General features: G+C 33.3%; 1 protein-coding gene across 3 annotated transcripts in view; it reads left to right on the top strand.

Annotated features, from left to right (window-relative positions):
* The window catches only part of LOC149807712 (caspase activity and apoptosis inhibitor 1-like), a 325,008-nt gene that overhangs the window by 142,415 nt on the left and 169,350 nt on the right, over positions 1 to 13,243 (top strand). For 2 of the 3 annotated variants that reach the window (XM_089969649.1, XM_089969659.1), the window contains one exon: positions 8,903 to 8,941. The exons of the other annotated variant lie outside the window; for it this stretch is intronic. The gene's annotated coding sequence lies outside the window, so the exon portion shown is untranslated. The remainder of the gene's footprint in view (positions 1 to 8,902; positions 8,942 to 13,243) is intronic. 3 annotated transcript variants of the gene reach the window in all.

Below are 13,243 nucleotides of genomic sequence, written 5' to 3'. Positions count from 1 at the left end.
GAACTACATATCCACTGTACACAATAGTGTCCTTGGCATTGGTACGTTTAATTGGTTACATGTTCATCCGATTTCAATGGCAACACTCTACAGGCATTGATAAGTGGAAATTGTTTGAAACATTTTTCCACAAACTGTAATTTTGTCCCAGGCACTTGGTCAGGCATGTGTCTTCGGAAGGCTTGGTAGAGAATGCCTTGTTGCTAATATACACGTAGTGTTAATACTGCAATAATGTTGTAAAAACATTGGTGGCAGTATTTTGATACAACTGCAGGGTCATGATAACATCACTACTTTCATTTTGAATATTGATTGTTCAGTATACGAACTTAATAAGTTACAGATGCAGTGTAAATCAGGGGTCGGCAACCTAGGGCATGCATGCCACAAGATGGCATGTCAAAAGTTTTTTTGTTGTGGAATGCGAAGGGCAACCAAAAATCATGATTTTAACCATGTTACTCTCTTTATGGTGGCACCCACTCGTTCATCTGGTAATTAGTCAGGGACAAAGTGGCACACTTTGAGAAATAGGTTGCCAACCACTGGTGTAAATTAAACTAATGATAGCTATAGTAAAACAAAAGTTACCCTGTACAGTGAAACCTGTCCAAATAGTCACCTTTACTCAGTGGTCATCTGTTCACAATGGTCATTCTAATTTCCCCTTAGCAAATTGTTTCTATAAATGTCCTATATGTAACAGTCACCTGCTTTCTGTGGTCAGTGGTGAGGTGTTTCCCAACCAAACAGTGGTTTATTACTGCCTTATGCAGTACATGCATGCATGCATGCATCCATCCATCCATCCATCCATACATACATACATACATACATACATACATACATACATGCATATATGCATGCATGAAAATGAATAAGTCTGCTAGTAGACATATTATTATTAATATTATTATTATTAGTATTATACATGTCCCAATTTGTGAATGTAGCCACTTCAAGGGGATTTTTGCAATTTGAAACATACAACTTAATTATACTTCAAGAAAGACTATTCTGGCTCCTTTGTACTTTTAGATCTCTGTTTACTCGAGTCAGGGATTTTTCAGTCAAACTTGAAGCTTAATGTCTTTTAAATTACAGAGATGTCATTTTGGCTGACATCAAGTCCTACACTTTAAGAACTTCAAAGTAATTACAGTGTCAAGTTCTCTTATCAATCTTGTTGTAAGAGTGACATTTACCTGTGTAAGAGACTGCAGAATGTCTGTAATTGCAAGTTTCAGCATTTAGCTCTACTGTTCATAGATCAGAAAGCTTTGGAATGGCCTGCTGTCTGTCTTCCATCTGCCAATTAGTTCTCCCAACTCCTCATAAACTACTGGGATGATTGCATTGAAACTTTACAAAGACATGTCTATTCCACAATATGTCTATGAGTAGTCTTTCAAAAATGCTTGGATTTGCAAAACGTGTTCAGAAGGAGATATTTTGAAAAACATTTAAAATTTCAAAAGTAAACAACATATCCAATGCACTTTGAGAAGTATCGTGAGAGTGTTTGTCCTAAATGAAAACTAAGCAGTTCTTACATCCGTTATGGCCATGTAAACACTAGTTATTATCATATTAGCATGTGGTTTTTCAGTAATAGACTTCTTATGATGTCTAGTTGGTCCTCAAAACGGTCTTATTCGGACATTCAGTGTGACCGGCAAAGCAGCCATTTTGAAAATCTTAACACTACTACTCCTAACAGAAGTCATGTTGACGTGAGATTTTCACTAGAGGTGTGTGGTGTTACTGGTATTTTGGTTTACCACAGTATATTTTTCTGGTGGTATGTACCATGGTACTATTTCACTGTACTGGTTCTTCAGGAGTGTCCATTGGTAAGGAATGTGCGGAAATTCCAGAGGAATGTTGATATAAATGTAGTGATGTTAACAACATGTTTTCTTTTTTTATGACAAAATAATTAAAAAAATGTTTTTTTTTTGCAAACAATTGTATTTCTCACAAATTTTGAACATTAGAAGTGTGTGTGTGTGTGTGTGTGTGCACATATATATATATATATATATATATATATATATATATATATATATATATATATATATATATATATATATATATATATATATATATATATATATGTATGTATATATAAGCCTTTATTCACATATTTGAAATGTGTTACTTATACCTCCATGTTGGCCAAATGGAATGTTGTGAAGGATATGCCAATCCAAATTCTGGAAACATTTTGGATTTAAACAAACAGACAAAAATAAGAACATCATTTTTTACTTATTTACCAGCAGATGTTAACATATTCCTTTGTGTGACTGATTCATCCTAATTTTCTAGAGAGCAGTAATTTTCATAATTTGTCATGTCCATCAGATATTTTCTTGTTTGTTTCCCTGCCTATTACATTAATAGAATGAGAGTACTCCAGTGGCCTACTGGTTAGAGTGTCCGCCTCGGTTTTGGGAGGTTGTGGGTTTGATCCGCGGCTGAGTCATACCAAAGACTTAAAAAAATGGTACTAACAGCTGCCTTGCTTGGTGCTCAGCATTAAGAGGTTAGTATTTGGACTGGTCGGCCTCGTGTCAGGATAATGTGACTGGGTGGGACATCATGCTACATGTCTTCGGCATGATGCCCCAGTGTTAGACATAACTATAAACTGTCACACTGCAGACATTGTAGCAATATGACCGAAAAATTGTTAAAGCTACATTAAAATAATAAAATAAAATAGTGACAAACAGTCATATGTATAATTATATTGTTATAAAGGATATACAATATATCACTTTTTAAAAAAATTAAATTTTATGTAGTGCGTTGACATTAAGGCCATTAGGATACTCTTACGTTGCCCTCTTAATAAGAGGGGTGGTTAATTATATTTGGCTGGCGTTATCTAGGATGACCTCCCTCGATGTTATAGCCTGGTGGGAGTAAAAAAAGAATACAATTTCAACATAGAACTGAGCAAGAATACTGAGAAGAAATAAAGCAGTACGAGCCCCCTTAGACAAGAAAAATAACAAATTTAATCAAACAAATTAAATGTGGCAATTCCAATTTGATCTAAATTATGCAAACAGAATTTAATAGCAGTGTCCAATTTGGATTTATTTCATCATAATAATAAGTGGTGAAAGGAACGCAATGTCTTTTAAACCCTGTCTTTTCTCACAAGACAGCCAGCTGGTCCCTTTCTTGTTTAACGATGAAAGCACTATTCTTTTTAGGCTTCCCCCAGAGCCAAAACTACTCTCTCAGGAAATTAGGACTAAAGAATTCTGACTAAGGTCGTCACTTTAAATTCACATTGCTTCTAAAGTGTACTCCTTAATTTTTTCTGCCCAATCATAGGCAGCGGTTCCTAAATTTTCCCCAAGATAATAATTTCTTCCATTAGATTTAGACAGCATTGAATCTGTGAACTATGGGGTATATCATTTTCCCTTTGAAAATGATAACTTGACATGGGTTCCTATCAAGCAGTTATGGCTGTTAGCTCAAATGTTTACATTCTCAGAACAGTGTAGCAATGCCCTTGTTCAAATCTCACTCAGTCATAAATTCTAGCCTTTCAAGTTTTAACACTGACATGTGGGGGGGGGAGAAAAGAAGAAAAGTCGAAGTGACCCTTCGCAAAGACTTTTTGGGCTTAAATGCTATAACATTTTAATGCTCAATGCATTCAACTTTAAGGTTCAATACCATTCAAAATTCAATACTTCGCAGATATAAGTATCTAACTTATAAATCCAGTAAGTTTCTTTTATGAGTCTAATCATGTCACCATGCGCAATATCTATTGCCATGAAAGAAAAATTGAGTAGAGAGTGATTATTGGTGTTAAAGTGTGTTGAAATATTAGAGGAAAACTGAGGATCTCTATAATTTTTTATATGAGAGCAATGATTATTCTATCTCTTAGAAACTTGTTGAAGTGTTTGTCCAACATATTGCATGCTACATTTTTTACAGGTTATCAAATAAATAACATCAGTTGATATGCCGTTAGTGTTATCACGTAGAGAAAATACGTCTTTTGTACTAGCGCTACTAAAAGAAGTACTTTCTCTTATGTTTGCACATTGATAACATCTGTGTCTGTTACATTTAGGTGACGAAAATTGTCTTTTTTTATTTTCTGTTTGTTTAGTTCTAATTAGAAAATCTTGCAAATTCTTGGGTCTTCTATAAGCGAGAATTGGTTTATTTTTGTAAGGCGATTTTACACTGGTTTTATTTGATAAATTTAGGAGACTATAATATTTATTAATTATCAACCTATTTAACTGTTTATCTCTATTTTATTCTATTATTTTACTGATTCAGGTTTCATTAGAGACTCATGTATCTTTTAGATCCTGTCACATATACATACACTGTATATATAAAATTGTTATGATGATGCATATAATTTATGATGTTTCGTGATTGTTATTTTAAAATAAAAGTGTCATTCATTTCTTTCTAAACATTTCGTGCTTGAAGAAGCATAAATGTGAAACTAGTTGTACAGAACTTTTGGCGTTTGTGTTGTTTCTTTTATCCCAATTTTAAAGCTACATTAAAATTCCAAATCACACAGACACATTCTTTGTAATGAAGAGAAGTGGTTCAAATAACACACTGAATACAATTCATCTTCTAAGACAGTAAGTAACGTCTGACTTGGAATATTTCTTTTAGCTGATGACTAGTGCTGTTTTCAGCAAGAAGGTAGAACTTTTAATGAAGAGAAAAAATGTTAAGAAACATGCATGAAAGGAAATAAATATTTTGAACTTCAAAAGGATAAATTATTTTCAGGGAGAACTATTACAGGAAAATATATGATACTAGTTAAAAGAAAACCTCAGTGAACTCAGTAAAGCCAATTTATGGTGGCTCCACACTGTCTGAAGTAATTTCCACATGTTTCACTTCTACTACAACCAACTCAAAAGTCTGTATGGTTATAAAATAAAGTTAAATTTCACAGGTATGGATTTGCTTTGCATAAGTGTGGAATGGTAGATTCTTCAAGACATGAGAGAAAACATTCTTTTGTGACACAGTGACTACAAAAAGGACAATATCTTTGGTGTTCCTGAGATGAATAAAAAATATTAGGGCCATTTAAAGATGAGTTAAATGGTATGCCCTACAAAATTTTGTGTAGCCTTCAGAGTACATGTATATGATTTTATCACTGACGAAGATGAAAAGAAAGCATCCATGGAATCATAAAGGTGTTATAAAAAAAATAATCTAACCTTAGAGACATGTTATAACTATTTAGATCGACCCTACCATTGTGAAATATGTAACATTACATTGAATAAGGCTGCATTAAGTTCCGAAGATTATAAACATTATATGTTGGATTACATGAACATGATTCCAGATGGTTTTCTTCAACTGACAACTTTGCACTGAGAAAATCCAAGCATAATCAAAAGTTTATTTCTTTTGCTTTGTTTAAATTTTTCATCTATTTCTTCTTTCACTTAGAACAAATTTCTGTCGTAAAGTATTGGTCTGTTAAACAGTAATCAATCATTCTTACCATTTATCTAATTGATCACCAGGATATATCAGGCTTTCCATGGTATCTGAAAATACAGAATGAAATTGGTGAAATTATGAAGAAAACGAAATTGTTATGGAAAATAATGGAAAAGGTTAGAAATTTTAAGAGTCCCATTGCTTGTCGGTCTGTAATGTTAAGGTGGGTGGATCAGATGTCTTTAGTGGGAGAAGGAGACCGTCTTGACAAGAAACACTGATTATTTTTTTGGTTATCGTGTCTATAATGTTGATTAACACTCAATATTTCCTGTCTCCAGATTCAGCTTTCAAGCCGTACCATTGTAAACTTAAAGAATTTAGTCATGGAAAAAAGAATCAGATTTGGATAGGAAACCTGATGTATCGCTATTATTTTGTCATCTCTAAAAATAGAAACAAACATATTGTAATGCAAGTCTTTTACATAAAAGACACATTATGACAGATGGACAGATTATGACAACAAAGTCAAATACATTTTATATTCTGTTTTGATAAAATCTGGTGCAAGTGTTATCATCACATAGTTTGTAACGCCACATAAAATCAGTTACATAGTCGTGGAAAATATCTTGTTTCCAAAGTAGGAGTAGTATGTGTTTTGTTTGCCATATCAGAATTGTACAAAATTAACAAATGATTTAAATACCATATCAACTGCTGTTGCTGCCTTTTAAAGTTAGGTGTGTTCAGTTCTGTTACGTTATCCCTTTTCATTGATTGTGCAGTAGCCTTAATTATTTAATTTGGATGTTGCTTTGGTTGTGGTCATCTCATTACATTATTAAAGGGATTTTATTTTTTGCTGACTTGTGATATTTGCCTTTTAATTTTCTTCTTGCTTTTAATTATGACTAATGAGGTGATATTACATGTATTTGGCTGACTGATGATGTGATCTTGCATGTGATAGGCTGACTAATGAGGTGATCTTGCATGTGATTGGCTGACTAATGAAGTGATATTACATGTAATTGGCTGACTAATGTGGTGATATTACATGTGATTGGCTGACTAATGGGTTGATATTGTATGTGATTGGCTGACTAATTGGGTGATATTACATGTGATTGGCTGGCTAATGATGTGATATTGCATGTGATTGGCTGGCTAATATGATATTGCATGTGATTGGCTGACTGTGCTACAACTGTAGAGGTTTGTTTCTGGTCCAGTGCTGATTGGACTTAGTAGGCTTAACTCAGAAAGATCTTTGATGTACAAAATCCATTCATGTTATTGAGGTAATTTTGGATCTGAATACTTGACCTTTTCAACACATCAGCAACTCTGTTTCTGTTTCATATATTTATTTATATTATATCATGTACTGTTTTGTATTATTAGCAAGCAAGAGCTGTGCATATTAATGAAGTAATCTTATATATGACTGGCTGAGTTTCTTACTGCTTGAGTTTATTTCTGACCCAATTTTAATCAGATGTGGTAAATATTCTAATACTTGGCAAGATGTTTTAATGATTTTGGTTTTGAATGAGATGTATATTTTTGATTCATCTTATATCTAACATGGAGATTGTTTTTTTCTGTCACCATTCTTGAGACAGTATTCATAATCTTGGTTGAGTATAATTATGACTGAAATTCATGCATATTAATGATGTAATCTTTCATCTGATTAACTGAGCTTGTCACCAATCTAACAATTACTTTTCCTTATATCTCATGGGGGGGGGGGCCAAGTGGTCTAAAGTGCTTACTGTTATGTATCACTGCCATCCAACCTCTGTTGGCATGGGTTTGAGTCTCAGGCTAAGCCAGTGTGGGTATATGCAAAAAGCTTGCCAGTAGCTTCTTGTGGGTTGATGGTTCTTTGCAGGGTTTCCCCTGGTTCTTTCTGCACCATTTATACCGGCCGCCATGTATAGCCTATCTTGTAATGAAAAATGGCATAAAACCCTAAAACAACAACAACTTTATAGCTCAAGCAGGCATCAGAAATTTTTGAAAATGGCTGTTCCAGGCCCATCAATTGTAAAGTGCTGCATTCCAAGTCATATTTATCCTTATAATTTAATTATTGTTTTCTGTACATACAATATAAAACTACAACTCACCACATGCCTTTCTAAAGAGTCTGGCAGTTGCCATTATTGGCACACTAGCCATAGATTGCCAACACCTGATCTATAGACTTTTATTTCTCATGTAATTTCTGTCAAACTTGTTATTGGGTTTATACCATCAAGATCTTGGATAACTTCAGGTATGAGCAGTAGACTGCGTATTATCTTATCTTTTAAAATATTTTTATCAGGATATAATAAAGTGTGGTTGATAGTGTACATAGGATATTTGCAATACTACTTAAATCTGTTTAGTGAAATAGTCATCTGTCAAGCTGTGTATTGCTGGTAAGTGATATCAGGTCTGCTTGGTTGTCTTGTTACATCATAGATCATAAGGTTCTTTTATTGAGTTGTTGTGAACAAACTTTTTATCATTTACCACAAATATCAAAATTAAACATCGCAAAAGTTTAAACATTTAAATTATAGAAATAATTGAATATAAACCTGATTATTAAAATTATTTTAATGGTAGCATGATATTAAATAAGTCCTACTTGTATTCAGTAAAACGAGATGCAGCATGATTAATTCAGTAAATTATAGCTGATATTTGGGACATGTTATGGGCATCAGATTAATGATAGCTGATATTTGGGACATGTTATGGGCATCATATTAATGACAGCTGATATTTGGGACATGTTATGGGCATCAGATTAATGATAGCTGATATTTGGGACATGTTATGGGCATCAGATTAATGATAGCTGATATTTGGGACATGTTATGGGCATCAGATTTGTCCAACAAATTGTGTTTTATTATTATTTCCTGCACACCATTTGGTTTTGAATATGTTATCATTTTTATTAACTATAATTTCATCTCATTCATTTCAGTAAACAATGCACAGTTAATTCATCCAGTTTATTTAATGGGTTTTTAATTTCATCAACTGTAGTATTTATTGCATTTGTTTCAAGCCTATATCTCTGTTGACCACTCTGATGGCCTAGTGGTTGGAGTGTCTGCCTCGGAAGCGGGAGGTCATAGGTTCAAATTCCGGCCAAGTCATACCAAAGACTTACAAAAATGCTACTAACAGGTGCTCAACATTAAGAGGTTAATGTTAGGACTGGTTGGTCTGGTGTCAGAATAATGTGACTGGGTGGGACATCATGCAACATGTCTGTGGCATGATGCCCCAGTGCTAGACATCACTATAAACTGCCACACTGCAGACATTTATTACTATGTTAAAAATCCTAATCACACACACGATATCTCTGTTTATTTAAATTTGTAAATGTCTCTGTTTCCAGGCTTCTGTGTCCGATTTAACTAAAATTCTTCCATGTAAGGTAAGTCATTTTATCTACTTCAGCATGAAATCTATTTCTGTTTCATACAATTAAAATCTTTCCTTATTGTTTAATTCTTTTAATTAGTCAATATTTCATTGTACCACTGATATTTTTTACCAGTAAAATTTTTAAAAATTTTAAACAAATTGTTTCATCCCTGCAGTATGTTCTTTTTAAGTCATTTATTTATATTTTGTCAATTGAGTTGTAAATAAATCATACCTCATTCTCATAGGTCTAATCATGCTTTCACTTTTCACGTTTTTTTTTTTTTGTTTTGTTCAGTTGTTCATTATTTGTAACTTTGACAATGTAAACATTAACAGTGATGCTACTTTCCAGTTTTATTACAGCACTTCAATAATCACTCATTAGGTTTGCAATCTCTATCATTTGTTTCATTTTTTAAGTCTTTCATTAACTCGTCCAACTGTTGTTTATAATCATTATATCCTTACACGGATTTCTTTATTTTCTTCGTATCACACCTCTATTCATCAAACTCCAAGTTTATCCTTTGTTCAGTTGGTTTCACTCTAGTGATCACTATTTGTTATTTCATTGATCCTTTCTAAAATGTTGCATGGTTTTTATAACATTTTAGATCTTAATTTAAACAACACCTGTGCATCAAAGATCTTTTCTTGTTTTCATCAATCTTTTTTTTTTTGGTTGTAAGTTTTCAATAGTAGTAGTTTTTGTGAGCACCACCGATCCATAACTGGTTATTATCTACTTCTTCTTGCCAAGTGGTAATATCTTTCAGTGTAATTTTCCAAAGCCTTGCATTACCGAGCATTTTTCGTTATAAATTTTACTAGATAAATCATTTTTGTACCAAATCTGCTAAATTTGTTAACAGATTTTATTTAACAGATTGGTCTGGTGCAGAAACTAGATTTTTTTTTATATCTCTAGATTTTAAAACATGATCTCTGTGACCTCTTAATGATATTTCTTCCATAATGTACTTAATTTGAAATGTGTTAAGTCATACTGTAAAAATGTACTTTCTGTCTTTATCTTATTTGCTGATATTCATTCCGTTTTGTTTGAAACAAAGTCACTGTTAAAAATATTTGAACAGATGAAGACCCTAGTAAATTGAATAATATCAGTTATATGTGTAATTGTTGCTTGGAGTTGCTAAAATTCTTGAATTGTGTTTTTCGCACTTTTTAAATGCTTCATTGCCATTATTAACAGTCATTCCCACTTTGATGTTTATGTAAATTTAAAGGTTATAGACTCTGTCAGGAGATAAACTGTTTTTATTTCTTTCTTATCATTGAGGGGCCCTGAGTGGCCAAGTGGTCTAAAGCGCTCACCATTACGGATCACTGCCATCTCACCTATGTCTGCGTGAGTTTGATATCAGGCTCGGCTAACGTGGGTACGTGAGAAAGCCTGTCAGTAGCTTCTCGTGGGTCGGTGGTTCTTCCCGGGGTTTTCCAGGGTTCTTCCTCCACCAATTATACTGGCCGCCATGTATAGCCTATCTTGTGCTGAAAAATGGCGTTAAACCCTACAACAACAACAACAACAATCTTATCATTGATGTAGCAAAATATATTGCTTTATTATATTTTGAAATATTGCAGTATCCACTACAAAATATTTTACTGCATATACTCGCTTTAAAGATGAGCTAAACTGCAAACTTCACAGACCCAGATCTGCCAGTGCATCATGCACCAGCAGCTCTGGGTCTGTGCAGATTGTTAGGAGTAATCAGTATAGAAACATAGACCCTAGTCTAAAGGTGCATTATGCTATGGCAGATCGGGATCTTTGTTGTTTGCAGTTGGATTCGACTTAAAAGTAAGTATATATGGTATACTTTTTTCAGCTGTACGCAGAAACTATCAAATTCAATTTCTCCTGCAAATGGTAGGCACTATTATGGTTGATTTTCGTAAAGCTTTTGATCTTGTAGACCATGAAATTTTGCTTGAAAAAGTAAAAATCTATCAATGCAGTGAAAACTCCCTAAACTGGTTTACTTCTTACTTAACCAATAGAGTGCAAAAAGTATCTTTAAATGGTCAACTTTCTGAAAGTAAAAATATTAGTTGTGCAGTACCACAAGGCTTTATCCATGGGCCTCTGTTATTCATACTATTTATCAACGATTTACCTCTTAAGATTGGAACTTTAATTTCTTCCACTGACCTTTATGCAGATGATACTACACTGTCTGAGATTGGTAAAACCAAAACAGTACTTGAAAATAACTTACAAGATGCTCTCAACAGACTTCAAGTATGGTGCAAGGGAAACAGTATGATCATAAATACAGAAAAAACAAAAGCCCTACTAGTTACAACACAACAAAAATGAGTAAGGCTAGATAGCGACAAACTCCAGGTTCTGTTTGACAATGTGAGCCTCAATATGACCTCTCAAGATAGAATTCTCGGTGTATTCGTGGATAACAATCTTACTTGGTCTATTCACATTAAACATATTTCCAAAAAGGTTAACTCTTATCTTTGGCTACTGAGGAAAATCAAAACATACATTCCTCTTCAGTATAGGGTCATCTTTTATAAAAGTTATATTCAGCCAAATCTGGACTACTGTAATGTAATTTGGGGTAATACCTCTAATCCAAACATAACAACACTTTTAAGACTCCAAAAGAGGGCTTGTCATTTAATTCTAGATCAAAGTATAGACAATTTTCAGATGCAATGAATAATATAAAGGTTTTAACAATACATGAAAGAATATTTTTTAGAAAGGCCAAATTGATGTATAAAGTATCCAGAAAAGACATTCCTGTCTATCTAAACAATATCTTTCACCAAAGAGATGCTGATGGCACTCCAAATTTAAGGTCCATAAGAAGTAAAAATTACATTATACCAAGGCCAAAGAAGGAATTGTTTAAAAAAAGTTTTCAATATACTGGTCCAGTGGTATGGAACAACATTCCCAGTGACATAAGGCAGGCTCCTAGCATTTCATCTTTTCACAATCAGTGTCTTAAATGGATGAAATCTTTAGAAAATTGAACAGTTCTAGTATAAAAAATACTGCCTGCTTTTCTGTAATTTTACATCATTTTCATAGCTGAATTTTTCAATGCAGGATTATATTTTATGTTTTATATATGTTTATGTTTTCACTGATGCCTGTGCATGTGTTCCAGGCTTGATACTTTGAATTTTAAAATTACTTAATCATTTAGTGTCAAGCCAGACTCTTCACATCATGTTGTATATACTGTATATATTGTACATAACAGATAGAAGGCTTCAAGGTAGATTAGTTCTGTAACTAATTGAGTTACCTTCTCTAAATAAAGTCTTTATTATTATTATTATTATTATTATTATTATTATTATTATTATTATTTCCTTATCACCTATTGCCTGACTGACCTTACTGGTATAAATACAGCATTAACCTTGCAACGAAGTAAGATTTAAAATATAATTTTCATTTGTGATCATACTGCACTTTAAGTAGAAATCGAGACGTATTGAACAAACTAGTACCCACCTGAACAAGGTTAAAGTATTAGGCACACATTTTGTTGGTTCTCCTGACAATGGAAGAATGTATGAACAGAACAACAATATAGCAAACTTGGATGCAAAGAGATCAAGTTGCATCCCAGTCTTGACTTTTTTGTGTAACATGGCACTCTTGACTTTTGTGTCACATGGTACTGCTGACTTTTTGTCCCATGACTTAACTTTTTTGTGAGATGGCTGTCTTGAAATTTTGTGTTACATGGGACTGCCAACTTTTTGTGTCACATGGCACTACTGACTTTTGTGTAAAATGGCATTTGTGACTTTTTGTCACTCCAGACATTTTGTGTTACATGGCATTTGTGACTTTTTGTGTCATTACAGACATTTTGTGTTACATGACACTTGGGACCTTTTTGTGTAAGTACAGACATTTTGTTACATGGCATTTGGGACATTTTGTGTCACTACAGATATTTTGTGTTACATGGTATTTGTGACTTTTTGTGTCACTACTGACATTTTGTTTTACATGGCACTAGTGACTTTTTGTTAAATGGATGCAAGTTGTCTGATTTGATTTTTTTAAATCCAGGATGCAAACAAGCATAATATAACAAGAACAGTAATCTATTGTCTGTTAGAAATAAAACTTCTATATTAATATCTTGAAGACACTGCAAATAGTAAGCTTTTGTGTTTTCGGCAGCCAACAATATTAGTGGCTTACTCTTATCATTTGTAATATTTCTTCTAGTAATGCTTGCTGTAACCTACGTTTTTAAACATCAAAACTTAAGTCTTCATTTCCAATCTA

The sequence above is a fragment of the Sinohyriopsis cumingii genome, chromosome 1, assembly GCF_028554795.1.
Source record: "Sinohyriopsis cumingii isolate HCF-2022 chromosome 1, ASM2855479v2, whole genome shotgun sequence".
Lineage (NCBI taxonomy): Eukaryota > Metazoa > Mollusca > Bivalvia > Unionida > Unionidae > Sinohyriopsis > Sinohyriopsis cumingii.
Note: the sequence above shows the minus strand (reverse complement) of the source record. Positions and strands in the feature narration are given on the sequence as shown.